The sequence below is a fragment of the Mustela lutreola genome, chromosome 4 (assembly GCF_030435805.1).
Source record: "Mustela lutreola isolate mMusLut2 chromosome 4, mMusLut2.pri, whole genome shotgun sequence".
Lineage (NCBI taxonomy): Eukaryota > Metazoa > Chordata > Mammalia > Carnivora > Mustelidae > Mustela > Mustela lutreola.
In genome coordinates, this window is record NC_081293.1 from 135,484,218 (window position 1) to 135,509,907 (window position 25,690).

At 37.3% G+C, this 25,690-nt stretch overlaps 1 long non-coding RNA gene and 2 pseudogenes across 2 annotated transcripts in view; all 3 read left to right on the forward strand.

Annotated features, from left to right (window-relative positions):
* Nucleotides 1–2,222: 2,222 nt before the first annotated feature.
* LOC131830390 (large ribosomal subunit protein uL30-like) lies at nucleotides 2,223–2,944 on the forward strand (annotated as a pseudogene).
* A 704-nt stretch (nucleotides 2,945–3,648) lies between these two features.
* On the forward strand, nucleotides 3,649–4,624 carry LOC131830183 (thymidylate synthase-like; annotated as a pseudogene).
* Nucleotides 4,625–12,278: 7,654 nt separating this feature from the next.
* Nucleotides 12,279–25,690, forward strand: part of LOC131829416 (uncharacterized) — a 51,238-nt gene continuing 37,826 nt past the window's right edge. For both annotated transcript variants that reach the window (XR_009352845.1, XR_009352846.1), the window contains exons 1-3: nucleotides 12,279–12,434; nucleotides 17,522–17,592; nucleotides 19,401–19,527. This is a non-coding gene — a long non-coding RNA (uncharacterized LOC131829416). The remainder of the gene's footprint in view (nucleotides 12,435–17,521; nucleotides 17,593–19,400; nucleotides 19,528–25,690) is intronic.

Below are 25,690 nucleotides of genomic sequence, written 5' to 3' on the forward strand. Positions count from 1 at the left end.
GCTCCCCTGAAGTGGCATAACTACTGGAAAGCCTTTTCTGAGATCTGTGGTAATTGCTGATGTAGAATTATTAACTAATCTCCAGTGGTATACCAGATATGTCTCTTATGGCTTGGTGAGAGCTTTTTGCTAAATTGTTAGGAATTTTGCCAGACCATCGTTAAATAGAGCCATTGTTAAAAATTAAACTATATAAAATTATAAATAAATTGTATTAAAAACAAAGGTAATAAATTCTCAAATCCTCACATTTTACCATTTTACTATTGTACACTCCTTCCTTTCTTTGTCTTTCTTTCCTTTTCTTATGTAGGCTGGGAACCCAGTGTAGAGCTTGAACTCATGACCCCAAGATTGAGACCTGAACTAAAATCAAGAGTCAGACATTTCACCAATTGAGCCCAGGCACCCTAATTTCTTATATTTTATTGTTAACTATGTTTTTGAAGTTATTTATGCCTATTATATGTGTATGATGGAAACAACATAATATTGTGCTACTACTCAGGTCCTTCCAATTCTGTGCTCAATAATGTCAAATTGGTAGCCTGAAATTGGCCATTATCCCATGGAAATCAGAAAATGCTGAAAATCAGGGCTTTTTCTTTCTACAGAAAGAAAAGAGCTGTGTGTTAAGTATCTATCACCACAGTACGTTCCTTATCCCTCCCTTCTTACACTGAAGGTGTTCAGAACAAGTCTTCCCAAAATGTAAACCATTTTGAGCTGAAGCCAGTCAAGAGCCAGCAGACTCAGGAATAACTTTTACCTCTCCTTGAAACTACTTAAAAGAATTTAGGTAGAGGCCTGGCACAGAAAGAAAGCTATTACCAAGAGATAACATTTTTATCTGAATGACCTATCTGTATGACAGGACAAAAATATAATTACCATACATCTTCTCTCCTTATCGTCCTGTGAATCATCCTCCTCCCCTTTAAAACCCCAGGTCCCTTTTCCATTCTGTAATTCAAGATGGCATACAAACCTCAACTACCTAGCTTGTCCTTGGGTCTCATAATCTTATGGGTCACCCATATATACAAAATTAAATTTTTTTGGTCTTGTTAATATTTTATGTTAATTTGATTAGTAGAACAAAGAACTTAGAGTTAAAATTTTTTCCTCTCCAATGCATGCTCACATGTGCACACAAACACATGTACCCACAACAGGTCTAGATCAAGGACAAAGAACTAGGAAGGTAGAGTTAAAATTTTTTCCTCTCCAATGCATGCTCACATGTGCACACAAACACATGTACCCACAACAGGTCTAGATCGAGGACATTCTGAGGAGCTATGCAAACTGGTAGTCAACAAGATATGTTAGTAAATGTCGTAGGCTCTAAGACACTGGAGTGATCCTCTGGGCCAATGAGCAGAGGCTAAGAAAGCACCTTCAATTCAGTCTTCAACTTGGCTGCATTCCACTGCAGACATACTGATTCCTATCCCCCAATTCTCTACACCTCCAGCTAAAACTGTAGTGTTGTTCTTAGGTCCTTGGAACCCTGTTTGGTGACTAATCTGGTGAACTAATTTATGCTTTGTGGTTAACAGTGCTTCAACATATTACTTCTCCTAAACAACACATTTTTGTGTCCATAAGACTCTTCATGCCCTACCTCCTGTGAACCACTGAGAAGAAGCTTATTTAACTTCATATGAACCATATATAGTGTTTTGTCTATTGATTTCAAAATATCTAAAAGTTTTGAAATTTTGTCATAATGTCAACAACAGAAAGGAGTGATTGCTTACCCACAGTGAAATGGGGCAGTGAGGAGGAGCTATAAAGTAGTAGATGCACATGAGGATGGGTCTTGCCACTAGCAGTTCATCATGTGGACTAGCTTAATACTTACCCTCTTTAGTTGTTATCCACACCCTTATTTCATAGTTAAGAAGGCCAAGACTCCTAGGAATCAAGTGACTTGCTGAAGATCACAAGATGCTAATCCTAAATTACTACTGCATTGTAACAATTGACTTTATAATTTCGTGGCATAAAACAATCATGTTATTGTATGGAGTTGGTATTTGAGAAAGGTTCAGTTGGGCCATTGTCTCTTAGGGTTCTTTATAAGGCTGTGGTTAGATAGCAGCTAAATTGAAACACTTAAGAGCTAGAGCAGCTAAAAGCTGGTCTCCCTTTTTCTCTCAAGATACACTGATATCAGGGTATCTGTTTATAGCTCTTTTCTGGTTGGAACCATAGAGATTATGGAAGAGAAGAGAAAGAAGATTCCTGCTTTGCCAGAAACCTTTAAGGAGAAGCAAAGGAATTTCACAAAGTTGCAGATAAAGCATCAAGAGAAAGAAGTTTGCCCAAAAGATGCTTCAAAAGGAGGACGCTTACTGATGAAAAAGCTAAGCATTGTCACAAGGAAGGTGTACAGAACTGAGATTCAAATGGTTAGGATAGCAAGAAAAGCTGGCAACTTCTATGTACCTATGGAACCCAGACTGGATTGGTCATCAGAATAAGGTATCAATGGTGTCAGCCCAAGTGTTTCAAAGGTATTACAGCTTCTTCGGCTTTGCCAAAAATTCCATAGCACTTTGTTAAGCTCAATAAGGCTTCAGTTAACATGCTAAGGATTATGGTATATATAGCATGGGGGGTACCCAAACCTGAAACCAGTGAATAAATTGATCTATAAGGGTGGTTATGGCAAAATAAACTAGAAGCAAACTACCTGAAAGACAACACACTGATCGCTTGATCTCTTGGTAAATATGGCAGCATCTGCAGGGAGGTGGCTCTGATTCAGGTCTATACTGTTGGAAAACATTTCAAAGAGGCAAACAACTTCTGAGGACCCTTCAAATTATCTTTTCCAAGATGGGGAAGGAAGATGACGACCTCCCATTTTGTGCAAGGTGGAAATGCTGGCAAGGTAGAAGTTCAGATCAATAGGTTTATCAGAAGGATGAACTAAGGTATTTACCATGATTATTTTTGTCATCTGGTCAGTTAAGAGACTAATAGATTATTTCTGTCATCTGGTCAGTTAACTTGACTACTTTCAAGTTTATCTACCCACCTAACCCACTTACCTACTTATCTAGAGAGAGAGAGAGAGCCTCAGAACTTCTCCATGTGAGCTAGTTTGGGCTTCCTCATAGCATGGCAGCCTCAGCACACTTGGACTGGTTTACACAGTGACTCGGATTTTCAACACAAGTGTCTTGCAAGCAAGGGGAGCTACATAACCTGTTCTGACCTAGCTTTTGAGTCACACAGTGTATTTCTATCACATTATTGGTTTCAGGAAAGTCACAATCTATCCATTTTTCAACTAAAGGATAATTCAATTACACCTCCTGATGTGAGAATGGGAAGGTTCTAGAAGGTCACGTGGGATGACAGACACTGTGTGGTCATTCTTGAAAATTATCTGACATAGGTAGTTATGTGACCAATCAGAATTCCCAGTGTGGGCTGTTTTGTGTCAAACTCTGCTCATCCCGCCACACTATATACCATTATCAAAGCTCCACATGTGTGTTCATGCAGTAATTGTCCAAGGAAGCAGGTTTCTCAGAAAAGAGTAAATGAGGGGAAAAGAAGTGCACAGAAGGGCCAAACCACCTTGCCCACCAGCCCTCACTGCACGCCTTGGTTTGGGGGGACCCCACATCCATGCCTCCTCCCCCGGCTCCAAGCTGCAATGCCTGTCCCCACCCGCCACATAGAGGTGTGGTATGGAGCCCTTGGCCTCCACCCCATGGGAAGCTGCAGTACCTGGGGCAGATCCAGCACATCCTTCACTGAAGGTTCCAGAAGGATGAGAGCACTGGCACCAGCATGCTGGGGTGTTTGGCATGCAGTTGCACTACAGCCTGAGAGATGAATTTCCTTTGCTGATAACAACACATATATTCTGAAAGAGTGTTTTGGAGGAGTTACAGTGTTTTATCAAGGGCTTTACAAATGCTAAGGAACTGTCTCCTAAGGGAGTGAAAATCTGGGAAGTCAATGCCTCCTAAGACTTCTTGGACAACCTGGGATTTTCCAATAGAGAAAAGGGGATTTAGGTTCAATTTATGGTTCTCAGTGGAGAAGGCATTTTGGGGCAGAATACAAAGATGAGGATTCAGATTATTCAAGTTAAGGAGTACACTAACTGCAAAAGATGCTTCGCACAGTTGAAATCAAACTCAAGGACAGAAGAATTATCTTGTGTGGTTGGAATCCCAAAGCACTTCCTTTTATGGCCCTATCTCCCTGCCATACCTTTCTCAGATCTCCATGGTGAGCGGTGAGCTGTCCTGCCAGCTGTACTGGAGGGAAGGAGACATGGTTTTGGCTGTGTCCTTCAACTTGGCCCTCCACACCTGGCCCACTATATGATCACACACATCAAAGGCCTGAAAGCAGGTGACTTCATACATATTTTGAAGATACACATATTTGCCTGAATTATGTTGAACCTCTAAAAGTGCAGCTTCAGTGAGAACCAGCACCTTTCCTAAAGCTCAAAATCCTTCAAAAAGGTGAGACCATCCATGACTTCAAGGCTGAAGACTTTCTTCACAGTATTCACCCAACTATTAAAATGAAAATGGATATCTCAAGTGCCTTTAAAGGAGGTGTTCCAAGGAGATGCAGTCTTTAAGGGTTGGACAGAATGCCCAGGGCAAGTTCATTTGCCCTAAAGGAAGAAGGGATTAGGTAAAAATTCTATTGGTGACCGGCAGTCATTGTTCATTAAATTTTAAGGATGTTTCTTCTGGCAAACATAACCTTGAGTTCTCTTAGTAACAAAAGGTCCTGAGTTTGGCTAGCTTACCAAGGACATGTGAAAATGCTGAGATTGGGAATAAAGTCAGAGAATGAAAGTTTATATACTCTTAAAAACATATGCATGCATTTCAATCCCATATTTTTATGAAGGCCAGTGAATTTCTAGAATTATATATAAACTACACCCCTAAATTTGGGCAAGCTGATTAACACCAGTTATACTAACATACAGTTGTGTTTATAAAATAAACATTTAAAGTTATGTTTGCTTTATATATTGCTATAATAAGGGAATGTTCTAGAAAAAAAAAAGTCTAAATGATTCACAAGGGTTAGTTATTAGAATTAAATTTTAATTGCTCTTCCCTAAAGAACTGGTAAAAACTTGATCTAATATGAAAAAGATAATTTTTCTTTTTGTTTCTTTTATGGATTTCTCTGCTGTGTGTCTTCAGCTGTCTTACCTAAAGCTATACTGTGATGGGATCTCATTTTCCTCAAACTGATGATTTCACTGTTGCAAGAAAATGCTTAGTTTTTCCAATGCATGTGTTCAAGATTCACCTTCAGTTCTGCAAAGAAGGTATGTCTTCCCTGGACAACACTTTGCAAAATCCCTACTACTAGCATTTATTAATGGAGAATTTAACCCTTTTCTATTTGTTTGTCCATCCAATTTGGTTCCCTATGTCTGTATCTATGACCTGGTTCAACACTGTTGTTCTTCTTCTTTGCAAAGGGGAGGTTTTATAGTATGTGCCTTTATTGGGTAAAGTAACCTCCTGTTGGGAACTTAACTGAACAAGAACCCTACTTAGCAAAAACTAAGACATCATGTCACCTCCTATTAATACTGCTCACACCCTGCCAACATGCACACATCATGCACTATAGCTAAATGGCAGTTTAATAACTTCTTACCTAAAGATATGCAGAAGGCATGTACCCCATCTAAGAACATTTAGAATACCAAGTGAGGTACTGGAAGAAAAACTTAGATATAGGAGCAAGGCCCAAGAATGGGTCTTTATTTAGCACATCTTATGATCCAGGCATGGCTCTAAGTCCATTCCATATATTAACTAACTTAAATCTCACAACAGCCCTTTGAGGCAGGTTCTATTTTTGTCCTTATTTTGTATGTGAGTAAACTGAGGCACACAGAGGGCAAGTGAATTCCCAGACTCCCACAGCTACTAAGTGACAGAACCTGGCTTACACAATACACAGCACTCACCACAACACATACTCTCCCTAGTCTCCATCACCTAGTCACTCCATGCCTCCCATCCCCCTCCACTCCAGCAACCCTCAGTTTGTTTTGTGAGATTAAGGGTCTCTTACAGTTTGTCTCCCTCTCTGGTTTCTTCTTGTTTCATTTTTTCCTCTTTTCCTTTACAACCCTCTGCCTTGTTTCTCAAATTCCACATATCAGTGAGATCATATGATAATTGTCTTTCTCTGACTGACTTATTTTGCTTAGCATAATACCTTCTAGTTCCATCCAAGTCATTTCACATGGTAGGACAGGTTTTGATGGCTGCATAATATTCCATTGTGTATAAATACCACATCTTCTTTATCCATTCATCTGTCGGTGTCACACAATTAAGTGCTACTTAAATTATATGGTAACACAATTGATTATTGTCATTGTAGAGAGTGGACAGTGATGAAACGAATCATAGTCTGTTTCCAGAGACCAGTCATGTTTTAAGACAAAACTAGCTTGCCAAAGAGAAGATGTTCTTATTCCAAGATCATGCTTGCTGGATTTATATATACACACACACGTATATGTATACATGTGTATATATATATATATATATATATATATATATATGTGTATGTGTGTGTGTGTGTACACATTTTTTTTTAGTTCAATCCCTGGTGCAATGTAAAGGCTCAATAAATATCCACCACTTTTGTAATATTAAAAAAAAAAAAAAGAGTGAAAGAGTCTAAGATAGGTCAGTTACCAGAATAGAGACACTGCTAGGTAAGAAGAGGGGCCACAGTTCACAAAATGACATTGGAGTTCAAAGGTCACCCCAGTCTCACTCACAGTGAGTAGAACCCAATGCCTTTACCACTGGAACATCACAGAAAGGGAAAAGAGATAAAGACTGTGAGATTAGGTACTTAGAACAAAATGAGCTTGGGTCAGTTCATTTCTGTGGGCCATGTTTATCATCTAAAAAAAAAAAATGGGTAAAAATAACTATAATTGTTAGAGTATAGAAAGTAATTTTTCAGGACTACTTTGGCAATAACTGGAACATAATCGGCATTTCTTTCTTATTTCTCCTTTACTTCTCCTCTGTCTTCTCTTAGGATGGATCTAAGAAATGGGCTACAATTGAGCCTGTGGTTGGGGATTAACAGGCTCGGGTATAAGACATTGGGCAGGCAGAAGGGGGGCTGACATATTCAGCTAATCCAGAAGGGTAGATGGGGGATGACAGCAGCTTAAAGTGGCAGGTAAACTGGTAGACATTTTTTAACAGATCTGACTGCAAAATTATATAAAGACATGTGTAAAGATGATCATTGTGGCATTGGTTTTAATACAGTACTTACAAACTGGAAACATTACATGTCTTAATAAGGACGCTGGTTAAAAAATTATAATGTATCCACATGATGGAATAATATGTATCATTTAAAAAGAAGAAGGTCAAGCTGTATGTCCTAATTGAAATATCTCTAAGATATGTTGTTAAATGAACAAGCAAACCGCCAACAGAATGTGGTTTGACTGAATCTGAGTGTTTGTGTGTATTGTGTGTTTATGTAAGAATATCTATGATGGGGTATATGCATGGATAATTACCAGGTAATGCAGTTGGGTTTTGTGGAATGGAGTAGATATGAAGGATGTACAGAGAGGAAGTTTTTTACTTAAACTCCTTCAATCTATTACTTGATTTAAAAAAATTAAGCAGGTATTTATTTTGCAATAAAAATAAAATAAATTTTAAATGTTCCTTAAAACTACTTAGCAGAGAGAGGGGGAACAATAAAAAATAGCCCCATGATAGCAAGTGATGGTTAAGAAATTAAAATTCCTATGGAGCATTTTCTGCTCACTTGCAGCAGAGGGTCTCTAGGATATGTTCATGCTGAACACAGGCAGGATATAGGATAATGAAAATCATGTAGTGACCTGAAGGAACCCACTGGTAGGCTGTTTAAAGAAAATGTCTAGAGGTTTGCTCATACTCATTTTATTGGTTCAATCCTGGTTGCTCATTAGAATCACCTGGGAAGTTTTAAAAATCTACCAAAACTTACTGGCAGAGATGCTGATTTAATTGTTCTAGGGAAGGACCAAGGGTATGTTTTAAAACAACCCCAGGCAATTTTTGTAGCCAGGGTAGAAAACCACTCTTCAACACTGCTTATTACTATCAGGATAACCAACATGCAATTCTTGACCATCTACTGCCCACCAGGTTCTGTGCTAGGCATGAACTATACAAATATGAAGTGATTAAAAAACATTTGGGAATGGACTAAGGAACTGAATGGACATTTTTCCAAGGAAGACATACAGATGGCCAACAGATACATGAAAAGATGTTCTTCATCACTAATGATCAGAAAAGTGCTGATCAAACTACAATGAGCTTTCCCCAGACATCTGTTAGAATGGCTAGTTCAAAAAGGTAAGAGATAACGACCGAGTATTTGACAAGATATGGAGAAAAGAGATCCCTTGTGTACTGTTGGTTGGGATTGGTGCAGCCTCTACAGAAAACATTTTGGAGGTTTCTTTAAGAAGGAAGGAAGGAAGGAAAGAAAAGAAAGAAAGAAAGAAAGAAAGAAAGAAAGAAAGAAAGAAAGAAAGAAAGAAAGAAAGAAAGAAAGAAAGAAACAGAACTACGTATGATTCAGCAGTTCCACTTTTAGGTATATATCCAAAGGAAATGAAATTACTATCTCAAATCTGCACTCTCATGTTTATTTCCAGCATTATTCATAACAGCCAATATACAAAAATAACCTAAGTGTCTATTGATGGAAGAACAAAGAAAGAAAATATGGTATAAATATATAACTAAATATTTTCAGCTACGATAGAGAAGGAAATCCTGCTATTTGCAACAACATAGATAGACCTTGACAGTATTATGCTAAGCGAAGTAAGTCAGACAAAGATAAATACAGTGTGATCTCACTTACATATGGAACTTAAAAATCTTAATTCATAGAAGCAGAGCGTGGTTAACCAGGGCCTGATGGGTGGGGAAAATGGAGAGATATTGGTCAAAGAATATAAATGTTCAATTATAAGATGAATAGGCCCTGGGGATCTAACGTACAGCATGATGATTACAGTTAACAGATTTGTATTGCATATTTAAAAGTTGCTAAGAGAGTAAACCTTAAATGCTTTCACCACACAGGCGCACAAAATGATAATTACATAACATAACTGAAGGTGTTAACTAATGCTATGGTGGTAATCATTTTGTCATATATGTGTGTTAAATCAACATGTTGTATACCTTAAACTTACATAATGTTATATGTCAATCATATCTCAATAAAGCTGGATAAAAATCAATCAATCGTTCAATCAATCAATTGAAGGACACCCCCCTTACCACCACCAAATATTTAACTGACAAGGATATTTGGATTTGTTACATCTTTTTTTTTAATTAATTAATTAATTTTTTAAATTTTTTTTATAAACATGTATTTTTATCCCCAGGGGTACATCTTAATGTTTCTGTAACTGTGCAATTTGTGGATGACAAATAGAAAATAATTTTAAAATAAGGAATGGCATATAAAATAATGTGTTCTATTTTTAATAGTAGGTAACTGAATAAAGTAGGTTCAGAGATATGTGTACCAATTTAAAAGAAAACTACCTTGTATACGATAATAAGTATCCCAAGAACTTGCCTAGTACATGAGCCATTTTACTCCGAGTGCAGTCCATGCGCCAGCAACATTATCACTATCGTTGAGAGCTTGTTTGAAATGCAGAAGCTCCAGCTTCAAGCAAACCTACTAAATCAGAATCACCATCAAACAAAATCTCCAGGTGGTTCACAGGCACATTTAAGTTGAGAAGCATTGTGTTAGTTCTTTGAAGATTTTAAAAAATTTTAGAGCTCCTTGACCAAATCATATTTTACTGACATTAACTACAGATTTTGCTATCCTGAAATTGAATGGTTTGCTTTATGGAGAATCAGAAATGGTATACATCCCAACCACTTCTAAAACAACAATGACATTAATAGGTTGACTTTTTTTTTAAGCAGCTACTACATCTTGGGCACAATAGATGCTTTATAAATACGGTTTTCATAAATACTCTAAAGAGGTAGGTATTATTTTTCCCCATTTATTGATGGATCAGTTGAGATTCAGAAAGATTAAAGTCTCACAGCTGATAAATGGTCAAACTAAAATTTAAATTTAAATCTGATTTAAAAACTCAGTTGTCTCACTATACTCCACTGGCTTTTCAATGTTGATCATAATTGTGATGCCATAGCAGAGTATTTACTAGACTTCCCCAAAATTATGAAAAGTTACTTCTAAATTATTTCAAAAAATTATTTAAGTGATCTCTAATTAGTTAAAGTTATAGACATTGCAGGACTATACAATAAAAAAGGGAGTAGGTTAGATCATAACCCACAAATTGGCCAATTATATATTTTATTTCACACACACACATGCACAATATTACTTTGCATAGTAATTTGATCTATCAGTGTACTCAGAAACCTTGCAGTGAAAATATTCAGGACCCGAAATGCAGCCAAGAGGAACATTTTGTTCAAATTGCAATTAAACATTAATAAAAATAGATTTCTATAAAAACAAGGATGGAGCTTTTCAATACAGAAAATGTGCAAATGTATATAGACTAGCTTCTAACTGGATCTTATCTTTCCTGAAAAAATGCCAAAGTAGAAAATCTGAGATGAAAAAGGTCTTGTCATCATCTATCATAAGAAGATGACATTCAATCCATTTCCTTACTTTGAAGACTGATTAAACTTCAGATGGAATTCAGTTAATAAATGCATATTAGCACAATACATCCCCAAGGCTATCTCTCATAGTAACAAAGCTTCTCCCCACTAATCTGTGTTAGTCCCTACCTTGGACTTAGGACTTGAACAACTTTTGTGGCAAACAGGTGTTGTTCTAGCCAGGAAAATTCAGTCTTTTCTTATTGCTACTAAAAAAAAGCAATAGAAGGAAGAGGACTCATTGGCTGTAGAAGTTATCTATTTTCAGCATGGTTGGACCTATCTGGATATACATATGTATATGTCCAGTCATGCTAAACATATTCAAAACAGGGAACTGTACACCAAGGTGATATGAAGAATTTAATTCAACATGAGCCCTTTAAAGCCTCTCTTACACTCTGCTTCTGTGGTTCATGGTGAATGTTGAAGAACTGATTGAATATGGCATTGTGCTCAACTAGTCACCACATCTTTTAAGTTCTGTGTGTGGCTGAGAGGGCAAATTAATTAAAAACTGAATAAGAAAAAAATGTAAAAATAATAAATAGATCTATATGACAAGGGAGATTTTTTTTTTAAAGGCCAAATGTGTGACAATTCCCAGTGACTAGTAAGTGTATAAGATGTCAAAATTTCATCCAATATTAATAATCCCATACAAACAAACATGGTAACTTAAAATTTCAAACATCTGAGAAACACCTGATTTTCTGTTTTAGAAAAGAGGGTGAAATTAATGAATAACTGATGTGGGTATTCAAGGGAAATAAAATTAAAAACAAATCTCCGAACTGAGAAAATCTCTCCATGATGTAGAGAAAGCAAACAGTTTTATTACTGAATATGCATTAAACCAGAAAGTGATACCCATCACAAATAATCCTCCAAGTGACTATAGTGATGAAAAGGAATCTCACCCTTTTGTATAAAGTCAAGCAGATACAACCCATTGTATGCGTGTTCTCAGGATAATCAAGAGTTCTTGAGTGAGAGGACATGAGGGCACCATTTGTAGCACAGAGTACATCCTAACTTTACCTACTAATTTGAGTAACCATCTGTGTTAGTGTAGTGAGTACGAACCTTTAATAAATAAAGTCTAATAAATAAATGAATAAATAAATAAATAATATGTAGTAAGTGCAAACCCCTACTAAATGAAAAACAGGAACAAATTGCAAACTAACCACATAGCAAGTAAGCCTAGACCATATGCGTGTAGTGATAACAAACTAGCCTCATAGCAAATACCACATAGCAAGTAAGCCATATGCGTGTAGTGATAAGATTAGCGCGGAGTAACAAGTTGCAAATATTTTTAATTTGTGCGAAATATCGAAGACCAAAACATGTTTGCGACGTGTGTATGTTTTTGGTGTGTAAGCATAAGAAAATAAGTGATGTAATATGTTTATGAAGGAGACTTAGCACAGTATATAAAGAGGCATCGGGTTGGACTGAGGTGAAGCGAGTTCCCTGTCGGGAGGACATCATTGCCAGTGTTACCGACGCCCCTGACAGTTTCGTTGCCGACCACTCGCTGGTTCTCAGTCTCAACTTCTGCGGTGGCCTCTCTGTCTAGATTGTGAGGTGACGTCTCCTTCTCCGTGACAATGTCAGCGGACCGTGACCGGGCCACGATAGTGGTGCGGACCTCGTCCCAATAAAGATCAAGTGAGTTACATCATATCCATCTCTATCTCTTCTTTACATGTTGCGACCTCCTGGCGGGACGCAGGGGTTTTGCTCGCGACAGATAGTTTATTGGCCTTATCCAGAAGAACAAACTCATACATTCATGACAGGAGGTAGTTTTGCAACTAGAAGTAAGGCAACAACCAAAGTGAGGCTCCTATAGTCTCCCCTAGAAGTGGGAGATAGGGATGTTATCTCCCTTGGTGTTTACATTTCAAAGAGATGGCACCAAGGTCTTTTGACTTTGTTCTGTCTTAAAGCCAAGAAAAGACCTAGTTTTCAAAAAGATTTATATACATGTCAAAAGATTTATATACATTTCAAAAAGAGAAAGTATGTATGATGACAGATTTTCTAAAACATTTTTAAAGTTTTTATTTCAATTCCAGTTAGTTAGCATACAGTGTTGTATTTATTTCAAGTGTACAATAGAGTGATTCAACAATTCAGTACATTACTCAGTGCTCATTCCACACACCCTTCCCCTTCCCCTCTGGTAATCATTTGTTCTCTATAGCTAGGAGTCTGTTTTATGATTTGCCTCTCTCTTTTACTTTCCCTTTGTTCATTTGTTTCTTAAATTCCACATAAGTGAAGTCATATGGTATTTGTCTTTCTCTGACTTCTTTCATTTAACATTATACTCTCTAGATCCATCCATGTTGTTGCAAATGGTAAGATTTCATTCTTCTTATGGCTGAATAATATTCCGTTATATATCTAGATAGGGAGATAGATAGATACATACCACTTCTTTATCCATTTATCAATCCATGGACACTTTGGATACTTCCATAATTTGGCCATTGTAAATAATGCTCCTCTAAACATTGAGGTGCACATATCCCTTTGAATTAATATTTTTGTATTCTTTGCATAATTATGCAACTACTGGATCATAAGGTAGTTCTGTTTTAACTTTTTGAGGAAAGTCCATACTGTCTTCCACAATGACTACACTAGTTTGCATACCCATCAACAGTGCACCTGTGTTCCTTTTGTTCCCTATCTTCATCAAAACCTGTCATTTCTTGTGTCATTGTTAGCCACTCTGACAGGTGTGAAGTGATAGCTCACTATAGTTTTTATTTCCGTGATGATGAACTATCTTCTCACGTGTCTGTTGGCCATCTGGATGTCTTCTTTGGAGAAATGTCTGTTCATGTCTTCTGCCCATTTTTTTTAAATTGGATTATTTTCATTTTGGGTGTTGATTTTTATAAGTTCTTCATATATTTTGGACATTAGGACTTTATCAGGTAGGTCATTAGCAAATATCTTCTCATTCAGTAATTAATTCTCATTCAGCCCATTAATTTTGTTGACTGTTTCCTTTGCTGTGAAGAAGTTTTTATTTTGATATATTCCCAAATAATTTATTTTTGCTTTTCTTTCCCTTGCCTCAGGAGACATATTTAGAAAAAAACTTGCTATGGCTGATGTCACAGAGGATATTGCCTTTGTTCTTTTCTAGGATTTTTGTGGTATCAGGTCTTGGATTTGGTCTGTAGTCTATTTTGGACTTAATTTTGTGTATGGTAGAAGAAAGCAGTCCGATTTCTTTTTTTGCATGTTGCTGTCCAGTATTCTCAACATCATTTGTTGAAGATGCTGTTCTTTTCCCGTTGAATATTCTTTCCTGCTTTGTTGAGGATTAATCAGCCATATACTTATGGGTTCATTTCTGGGTTTTCTATTCTGTTCCACTGATCTATATGCTTATTTTCAGTACCATACTGTTTTTGATCACTACAGATATGCAACATAGCTTGAAGTGTGAAATTGTGATGCCTCCAGCTTTGCTTTTCTTTTTCAAGACTGCTTGGACTATTCAGAGTCTTTTGTGGTTCCATACAGATATATGAATTGTTTCTTCTAGTTCTGTGAAAAATGCTGTTGGTATTTTGATAGAGATTGCATTCAACATAGATCGCTTTGTATAGTATAACCTTTTTAACAATATTTGTTCTTCCAATCCACAAGCATTGAATATCTCTCCATTTCTTTGTGTCATCTTCAATTTCTTTCATCAGTGTGTTATAGTTTTCAGAGTACAGGTCTTTTACTTTTTTGATAGGTTTTCCCCTAGGCTTCTTATTATTTTTGCCAAAGTTGTAAATGGGATTGTTTTCCCAATTTTTCCTTCTGCTGCTTCACTGTTGATGTATAGAAATGCAACAGATTTGTGTATATTGAAGTTATACTCTACAACTTTACTAAAGTCATTCAATTATTATAGTTTTTTGGTGGATTCCTTCAGGTTTTCTATATATAGTACAATGTCATCTGCAGAGTAGAAGTTTTATTTCTTCCTTACAGATCTGGATGCCTTTTCTTTTTGTGTCTGATTGCTGTGGCTAGGATTTTCAGTACTACATCAAATACAAGTTGTGAAAGTGGACATCTTGTCTTGCTCCTGACCTTAGAGGAAAGTTCTCAGTTTTTCCCCATTAAGGATGATATTAGTTGTGGGTGTTTTATATGTGGCCTTTATTATGTTGGAGCATGTTCCCTCTAAACTTACCTTGTTGGAGATTTTGGTCATGAATTGGTGTTGTACTTTGTCAAATGCTTTTTCTGCACCTATTGAAATGATCATATAGCTCTTATCCTTCCTCTTACTGATGTGATGTATCACACTGATTGACTTGTAAACACTGAACCATCCTTGTATCCCAGGGACAAACCCCACTTGATTGTGGTGAGAGATTTTAAAAAAACATATTGTTGAAGTTGGTTTGCAGTATTTTACTGCAGATTTTTGCATCTATGTCCATTAAGGATAATGGTCTATAGTTCTCATTCTTAGTGGTGTCTTTATCCAGTTTGGGTATCAGAATAATGCTGGCCTCACAGAATGAATTTGGTAGTATTCCTACATTTTCTGTTTTTTAAAATGGTTTGAGAAGAATTAGTTATTAACTCGTCTTTAAATGTTTGGTAGAAATCACCTGTGAAGCCGTCGGGTCCTGGACTTTTGTTTGTTGGGAGTTTTTGATTACTGATTTAATTTCTTTGCTGGTTATCATTCTGTTCAAATTTTCTATATTCCTGTTTCAGTTTTGGTAGGGTATATATTTCTAGGAATTTACCCCTTTCTTCTTGGTGGTCCAATTTGTTGGCATATAGTTTTTCATAATATTTTTTTTTCATAATATTCTCTTATAATTGTTCGTATTTCTGGGGTGTTGGTTGTTACTTCTCCTCTCTCATTTGTGATTTTATTTGGGTCTTTCCCCTTTTTTACAAGTTTTCTGAAGTATTTCTAAAGTAAATACTCTGAGAAAATGAGGAGGTCTCGTCCCTTGTTTTCATTTAAAAGAATAAAGCCTCTTGCTTTTAATTTGTGTTTGTCCTTATAGGTAGCATAACATACACAGAAAGTCCACTTTTCCCACCCACCCAAAGGAACAGTAAGGACACCTGATGAAGAGATGAACAATCTCTGTGAGGCCATAGCAAATCTCTGGCTTTGTAAGTTGGATCAAATCACTTAGATTTTCTGGTCCTTAATTTTCTATACATAAAGTGAGGAGGATATTAATTCCTACCTCATAGCCCTGCCACAGAGATTAGATTAAATATAAAACATTGAATGCACATGAAGTGCTTCATAAACCACAAGGCCCTATACCGGTAAGCAGTTTCCGTTTATGTGTGCCCCCAGCAAGTCTAGGTCCGTGTCCTTGCCAAACCCTCTGGTTATTTCCTGTTATACAAAATCCCACTACCAGAGACTTATTTTTTATCCCCTGAAAATGCAGATGCTCTCAGACAACTAACACATTAGTAGTATCACGTTCAAGTCAATGAGAGTGTGTTTACCCTCTATAAGCTCCAGAGAGCAGGCTATGTGGAGTTCAAAGCCACAGTGGGCTGCTGGGTCTTTTAGCTGGAGAGAGGAATGGGGAGTTGTGTCAAAAATATCACAAGGACTGTAGTCCTTCCCCCAAAGAGCCTAAAGAAAAATGATTGGGAGTTAAAAACTTTCATCACTCTGGCCGATTATTTCCTCTTCTGAGGGGAAGACCCAGGAATACATATTTCAAAACATTCCCACTGTTCAAATTATCTCTATCCAAATTATAAAGTTTTCTATTTCCATTGTTTCTGAATCCTGAAATTAGAGTTCATTAAGAGTGGTGTAATTATAATATCATGTATGAAAGGGAACCAAAAGATTCTCCAATGCTCAGGAAAGGATGTTGTTGTTGTTTTATTTGGCTTGAGAAGAACATACATAGTTTTCACAGATGTGTGGCTTTAATAAGAGTCTGTTTCTCAGAAAAGCTAAGAAATTACTCTGGGCACCACAGTATGACTTTCCTTTTAAAAACCCTGAATACATCCCATAAAAGTAAAGCATTAGTGTCGAGCTGAATAGTTCAAAGAAGAAGGTAAATTTAGAGCAAGGTGGTTCTGGCATAGGGCTCTATTCTAAAACACACCAGGAGGTTTGCCAACATGTGGAAAACTTGTCAAATGGAAACAGAGGGAAGTACTCAATGACATAGAAATCCAATTTCTATATGTTCTATTAGATAAGGGGCTATGGGAATCAAGTTTTACAAATATAACTTATTGCATCATTCTATCTAACATGGAGCATACTACATGCACACATGTGCTCACACATACTAATACCCAAGGTAGAAAAGAGAAAAGTGTAAATAGTCCTGATTGGTAACCACTACAAAGAGATACATGTGGTTGAACTTTAAAATAACAAGCCAACAATAGCTGACATTTATAGATGTCTAAAGATCAGGCACTATTCCATGGGCTTTACATATATTAATTCATTTCATCCTTACAGCAATCCTCTAAAGTGAGCACTATTATAACTCTATTTTAAGGAGAAGGAAGTGAAACAGAAAGGTCAAGTACTTTCCTGAGTTTGCACAGCCAGTTAGGGTAGAGTTGAGACTCTGACTCAGGCAGTCTGGCTGCATAGTCCAGGGTTCTTTAGCACAACAATGCATTTCTTCTCAGAAATCTTACAAACAGAACTTTCTGTGCAAATTTAGTACTTATGTTCTAATTCACATCTTCGTTTTCTGTTCTAGGTGGTTCAGAGCATAAGCCTCTTCTGTTCCACACACAGCCTGTTCACTCGGTAAAAATATACATCTAATCAGTAAGTTGCTTTATCTGCATAGTAGAATATAAGATAATTTCATTTTTTTAGTTTAGTTACCAAACTAAAGTTATTAATTTACTCTAATATAGTTTTTGTAATTTCAGTGTTTTTTTTTAAGATTTTATTTATTCACTTGACAGAGAGAGATCACAAGTAAGCAGAGAGGCAGGCAGAGAGAGAAGAAGGGAAGCAGGCTCCCTGCTGAGCAGAGAGCCCCATGTGGGACTTGATCCCAGGACCCTGAGATCACGAGCCGAAGGCAGTGGCTTAACCCACTGAGCCACCCAGGAGCCCCTGTAATTTCATTTTTATGTGCTTTTGATACTGCCAAAATATCACCAAACTTCTTTAAATAAATTGACTAAATTAACAATTTAGGCTAAAGGCAACTATTTATCTTTTATCAAATTAGCTCATTCCTAAATGATGCTAAGGACAAGCAATAATTAAAATTGTAGTGATTTCAGCATCATTAATGTGCTTATTTTAAACTTTTTATATTAAATAATATCACTGAGTAAACATGTATTTTACAATTTATTCCACTTTGACTTTCAATCCCCTATTCTATTCCTGGGTCAATATAATACTGGCTCAAATTTAAAGGGGAAAAACGAGGCACCTGGGTGGCTCAGTCAGCTAAGTGTCTGCCTTTAGCTCAGGTCATGATCCTGGGGTCCTGTCTGAGCCCTGAATGAGGCTCTCTACTTGGCGGGGAGTCTGCTTCTCCCTTTCCCCTGCCCTGCTCATGCTCTCTCTTGCTGTCCCCCCACCCTTTTAAATAAGTAAATGAAATCTTTTTTAAAAATTAAAAAAAAAAAAAAGGAGAAAAAACATTCACTCTTCTGAATGGAGATATAAAAATCTCCATTCTTTTTTTTTTTTATAAGTAGGTTCCATGCTGGTCTTGAACCCAAGTCCTTAAGATCAAGACCTGAGCCAAGATCAAGAGTCAGACACTTGGACTATGTCACCCAGGTGCCCCTGTAAATCTCCATTTTGTAATATTCAACTTTCATTCATGGTTAAAAATAATAAGTAAGTCAGGAATATAAGGCATTATCTTTAGTCAGATAAGAAGCATTTACTGTTGTTCTGAAGGTCCAAGGCAATGAACAGGAAAAGAAAAAATAATGAGAGAAATAATCCTGGGAAAGAAAAAGACAAAAATCATCACCTTCAAATAATATGATTTTCTTCCTATACAGTCCAAGACTAGCAATTTCCTTATTTTTCATCATTGTCTTGGTAGTGTTGTTTCTAATTTCTTAGAGGTTTCCTCAATTTTATCTTCCATCATTGTTTTAATTTCCAGGAGCTTTTCTTCTTCTCTAATGTTTCCCCTTTTGCCCTTGCCCTGCTTCTTTTTAAAAACTCAATCTCCTCTCATATCTTTGTCAATATTAGAACAGTTGGAGTTTTTCTAATATTTTTTTATGTTCCTTGGAGTTTTCTATTTCCTATGAATTTCCCTCTGCCTTGCCCTTCCCACTTTGCTCTGGGCCTGTGTTTTTCATTCTAAAGACTCTCCTCAAATGCCTGGTGATCTTGATGGATCCGTTCATATTTAAAAACCACAATGGAAAGCTCTTGGGTAGGGGCAGAGTTTGTGGATTTCTGCACTTTACTGCAGGCCAACCAAACAAGAAATTCACCAATTTTCTGGGTCACCCACAAGTCACTGAAGATCTTTCTCTTGGGCTCATTTCTTTCTCACATCTTCTATTTAAGTATTAATTTGACTTGTAGAGATACTAATGCCAAGCAGGAAAGAAAATATAATGCATTCTTCATTCAATATGCAGATCTTCACTCAGTGATCTCTTTTCTGGATGTGCTCCCAACCCCGTCTTCAGCTGTGCCCAGTTGCCCTGAGACCATATCCTGCCTGGTTCAACTTCTCTATAGAGTAGAAGAATCTGGCTACACAAGGTGAGAGACTTTTATATACTTTCATCTCCCCAAATTTTCTTGACATCTCTTATTTATTATTTTATCCTTTCCATTTTAATCATATCCTGGTTTAAGAAAGGAGTGGATACAAATCCCTTTGTCACTCTGCCATGTTTAACCAGCAATCCATGCTTGAGTATTAGTTCAAGGGGCCAATTTCCAGCTTTATCCTATCAATTCCTCCATATGAATGGGTTATGAGTTTTGGATACCAGAAGCTCAAACCCACGTTATTGTGAGGTAACCAAGAATGAAAGATGTAGCACATAAAAGTGTTAAATTCTGAGACATCACTGCAGCCATTGCAGAAACTCTAGCAAAGTTATCAACAGGAGCAATAATAAGCTTGCTCTCGGAAATAGGCCAAAAGAGGGAATTTCAAGGCCAGGTGTTCTTGAATCTCTGCACCTCAATTAAAGCTCTTTAATTTACCCTTATTTCACTAAATTACAGATTCTTGCCCTAAAGATTAGAAACCAGACAGCATCATCCTACAGAGAAGGATGAGAAATCCAAAATTTTCTCTAAACCTATTATAATAACAGGTTGGTTTGATGACACCCAAAGCCCTATGCTTAGTTTATGTGTTTTGGATAGAGGTAAAAATCTTAAAACTTTAAGGATTCTTAAATAGAGGCCCAGAGATTACCCTAATTCTAGTCAACCACAACTAGATGAAAGGGACTGCTTTAACTATGAGAGAACACAGAGGAGAAAGTAGTTGGGGTTACCAACTTTGTGGGGTAGCACAAAGCTTACAAGTCAATCACAGAAAATCAAAAACACTCCCTGTAGTCATTTTCACCTTCCTTGAAGGTGCTATTGGAATTGATACATGGTCATTAGCTTCCATCATAGAAAAAGTGGCTGGGACCGAGACGATTATTCCTAGATCTCTAGAAGTAAAGTAAGGAGGATTCAGATAATATATAGTTGCACTAAATCAATATTTGTTGGCAGTACATCTAAAATCAAGCTTCCCAGGAGATGAAATTCAGACGGCATAAAAAAGACTAACTGCTACCAAGAAAACCCTTCAAAGTTCTGTACATAATTCAATATGATATTTTAAAACAAAACAGAAGTCACTGCAGGGTTCCTTAAATATCAAATACTCCAGAGTAAATAAGAAAGAATTCAAATTATAAAGCCTGAAGCAAATAGGATTTTACAGTAATCATCTATTTTCACAGGAGAGAATAAGACACTCCTGAAGCTCCTCCTATGGGGAGTTAGGAAAGAAAAAGGAACTGTCCTTTAGTCAGTAAGACAGGACAGAGTAAAACATACCATCAGAAACAGAAAACACCCACAATTGACAGAAGCATAAAGCTTACACAAATAAACATTAATCAACACTACATGTTAATCCGATGTGTGAGAAGTGTTGAGGAAGATGATGAGGGCTTCTGTATGATGAAATGTGTGCCTTTGGGCCCCCATTTTTAAGATCTGAAAATGAGAGCTTTCCTTGTCTTGTATCCCCCTTCGACTATCAGGTGGTCAACCTACACATAATTCCTCAAGATTAATTCAATCTCAACTGTGGCATATTGGACTCTTGAGTTACTTTTCTCTTTTTCCTGTTCCTGACAGTAAGCTGAGGCTTATCTAGCATTCAGACTGCTACATGATTGCTCCATAGGCCCCTGAAAGTCCTGGAAGAATCTCTGGTTATTACGAACATTGTTGTCTTAGCTGTATGGGTAATAGCAGCAGCCACACAGACCAATTTTAAATGGAATATTGGCAGGATATATAGAGATTATCCTGTCAAAAGTCAACAAAGATACACTGATGTTATTTACCTGTGGAGGAAGGCCATGTTTTTATCTCATTCATTTTCAACTTAATGTAACCTGGAAAAACCTAATGTGGTGCTTAATAAATAAGATGGGAAGTAGGACTTTCATTAGAAAACAAAACAGAAAGATAGAAAGTAGGATATATTAAAAAAACTCTCTGAAATTCTGTTGCAGAAACATTGTAGCCAATGCCTACTATTCTTTTAGATCCACTTGGTGATATTGCTATCATTTTTCTGATTTATTTTCATATAGTAACAGACATAAATCTGACTTTCATAACAATTCGTCTCGCTAATAAATGAAACATCTCTCTTCTTTCTCTTTCTTGCACTCTAAGAGGAGGGGAATTTCTTCCCAAATTTTATGATAATGATAGCTTAAATGAGGTTCTCCCTTAAGCAGACCCTGAGCCAACAATTTGGCTACAAGTGATTTATTCAGGACATGCTATTCAAAGAGAGAGTGAGAAAGACAGTGAGGAAGAGGATTGGAAAGGGGAACAAGTCAAGCAAAGGTTATGTTACAGGGAGGAAGTCCTAGGCCTGGCCTGATCCTGAGGGTAGATCATAAGCAGAAATTACACCTCCCTATTTCTTAGTCTGGAAATAGACAGGTGAGCTTATGTACTCCATCACCCAGTTGTTGGTTGCTGGTGCCCAGAAGGATGGGGAGGGACACCTCTAGGTTCCTTCACCTCTCTGTTCTAAATACATGAGCAATCCTGTAAAGGTACAGGACTGGATTGTTAGCAGGGTCAAATTGGACAGCTGGGGGATCAATCCAAAGACCTCTTGGCAGAGAACTTTGCATCTTCTGGAAAGGGTATTCATGCCATATTATTTTAACCTGGAACAGAAAGTTTCTCTTCTTCTTACGTTACTATTTATGATCTATATCCTATTCACAATGTCCTTTTGAGGACCCCTACTTTTGAGCTCTGCCACTTGACAGTCTCTAAACTCTAAGTCTTTCTCTTACACTGCATCATCTCTGATTCTGCAACAAAAAGGATTTTTATCATCAGCCTGTATCAAAGGACACCAGCCAAGGCATTCCCTAATCTGAGGGTGAGGGGCCAGTTGGGCCACCTGTGAATGAAGGCTCTTTAGATGCTTTACTTGAAGTAGTACTGAGAGGGAAGAAGATGACTGGAGACATGTGCATGCTCTTCAAACTAGCCTAGGGCCAGAAGCACCTAACCTGTGTACTGCTGGGCTTGGAGAGAATCCAGATAGCTTCACAAAGCTCTCAGAGAGACTTCTTTGCCTGACTCCCAGAGTGCTAGCTTAGGGCCCATGTGGGTTCAGGCTTGGCAGGGAAGATAGGACAGAAGGAAGAGAAAGTCTTCCTCCGTAATTACCAAGAACCATAATTCCATCAGGAATGGAAAAGATCCAAGGATGCTGGCCTCTGGGGCACAGTTTGATATTTAATGTCCATATTTCATTCTTTGTTTTTTAAAATGAGTCAAATTATAAGAACCAAATTATATATTTACTTCACTTCAGCTAAGTAGAAAAGTTTTCCCACCCTGCTTTTATTTCCCTTATAAAAATCTTTTAAGAAAAGGTAATGATTATTGCTCTATTATGTGTTTACAAAATCTAGGAAAAACTTACAAATGAAGATAACACTTAAGAATAATGAATTATTTATTAGATCTTTGCTTGAACTCTGAAATCTGATCAAAGAAAAACTTCTGATACTTACTCTATTAATTATGAATGGCAAAACTTCATGCTTTCTGCTAAGAGTATTAAATGTCACAAATCAGCCCAATTTCCCCTTAATCCTTTTCCTCTACCTGGTGATGGGTAGGGAAACTCTCCTTACTCCGAGTTTAGCTCCTGCACCTCACAACACTGGTTAAGGTGATGCTCACCTCACCTGGTAAAGGGCTGGCCCAAATTCTTCCCAGCCTTGAGACCAATTGAAATGCACCTCTTTGAAGAACACATCCCAAGTTTTTCCCATTGAAATTAATCTTTCCCTCCAATGATTCTTTGGCATCTCTATGATCTCACCTTTGTACTCTAATCTGTGTAGTTAGCTGTTTTCCCAACTATCACAATAGATTTTAAATTCCTGTTCATTTTGGCATTTCCGTTGCACCCAGAGAAAAGATTTACATACAGATCTTAACAGATGTTAAGTTGAATTTGCTTATTGAAAAGAATATTTGGGAGGCACCTGGGTAATCAGGCAGTTGAGCATCCAACTCTTCATCTCAGCTCAGGTCTTGATCACAGGGTCATGAGTTCAAGCTCCACATTGGGGTCCATGCTGGAGCCTACTTAAAAAATAATAATAGGGGCACCTGGTTGGCAGGTGGGTTAAGCCTCTGCCTTCGGCTCAGGTCCTGGTCTTGGGGTCCTGGGATCAAGCCAGTATTGGGCTCTCTGCTCAGTGGGGAGCCTGCTTTCCCCTCTCTCTGCCTGCCTCTCTGCCTATTTGTGATCTCTCTCTCTCTCTGTCAAATAGATAAATAAAATCTTTAAAAATAATAGTAATAAATAGATATAAATAAATAAATATTTTGAGTCCATACAATGTGCTGGGAAAATGTGTATAAAAAGATGAAAACAACAGGTTTTGAGCTTCTGGTCAAGGTTTAAAGATGACCATTTGAAAAAAATTGCAACAGGTTTTACTATGCTATACTCAACTACGAAAAAACTACAAAAAGAATTGAGTACAAAGTGCCATGGAGTATCACAACTTCTTATAAGAAGGGTAGAAGGTATACTCTTCATTAAATATAAGGAAGATGAGGTTGATGGTCATCACATGGTACCATGGTGGGTCAGGACTTGAAGAGTGCTCATCAGGCTCCTAGACCAACGCTCTTTCTACTCATGGTGGGAGTTCGACCTTAGGCAAGGAATGGAAGGCTTCCCCTTGGATGAGAGTACACAACATGGCCCAAGACTCAGTTTGCCCAGCATGTGTATAGGAAAACAAGAACCCAGTTTCTGGATGTAGTCAAGCTTAACCTTCAATGTGGCCAGAGTAACCAGTCCTAAAAGATCCCATGAAACAAATTCATGGATGTGAGATCCACTAATATTGATTGCTATGAGTTCCTTTTAACGTGATTCTCTTTTTTAAAAAGGGCAAATACTTATATTTTTTTAATATAATAAACTAATTTGTACTCAGGTATTCTAAGATGGTGTTTTTGTTCTAGAGGAAGAACCATGATATTGATGAAAATCCTAGGTTGTGGGGCGCCTGGATGGCTCAGTGGGTTAAGCCTCTGCCTTCAGCTCAGATCATGATCCCAGGGTCCTGGGATCGAGCCCTGCATCAGGCTCTCTGCTCAGCGGAGAGCCTGCTTCCTCCTCTCTCTCTGCCTGTCTCTCTGCCTACATGTGATCTGTCTGTCAAATAAATAAATAAAATTTTTTAAAAAAGAAAAAGAAAATCCTATGTAGTTTGTTTCAAGATTTATGTGAGCAATTAAAATCCCTGAGAGAATAACAAAATACAGGTCCTAAATATGTTAAGGGAACATAAGGGAACAAAGATTCCAAATATTGGAATATTTGGGAAAGCAGAAATATATGGGTAACTTTTAGGACTTCACAGTGAAGAAGAGCAAAGTAAATTATATTAGAAGTAGAAAAATTACACAAAACTAAGACTCTTCCTCTAAACATCGGGATGGAGAAAAGTGAGTAGGGGGAGAAAAATAACTACATAGGAAAAGACGAGTTTGTTCACCATCACTGAGTAGTTTTCCATGAATTCACCTTCAGTAAATGAAGTCGGACTGCTACAGAGCTCATGGCATCAAAGGACCAGTGTTATTCCCTTCATAACTCCTTCCATGGTGTTTCGTTCTACAAACCTTAAGAGGGCTCCTCTTCCTGTTTAAATGGCAGATTATGATTTGGTACCTCTCCCGTGGCAACTTAAGAGAAAAGAGCTGTTACGCAGTACAGACTCACACAAGCACTGATCTACCTCAACCTCCTTGTGAGTCTGAAGAATTAGTCACTGTGGATCTTCATTACAACACAGCTAATGAGTAAATAAAATCAAGAGGGAAAAGGATAATTTGGTTAAATATGCACTGGGGATGGAAAAACAGACAGGGACATTAATCCTACTTACAGGGTTTGGCTTCAAATCAAGTCACATCATGACTAGTTATCAACTGCTATTAAACATAATCATCAAAGATTTCACTACAAAACTCTTCAGTTTGGTCAGATGCTGGGAGAACCAAGATATAAGTGTATTTAGGTACCAGCGCCAGTTTTTGGTAAAATTCACAGTAATGGGAAGTCCATTATAGGTTTCTCCACAGGCCTTTGTCTAAATAGAAAATC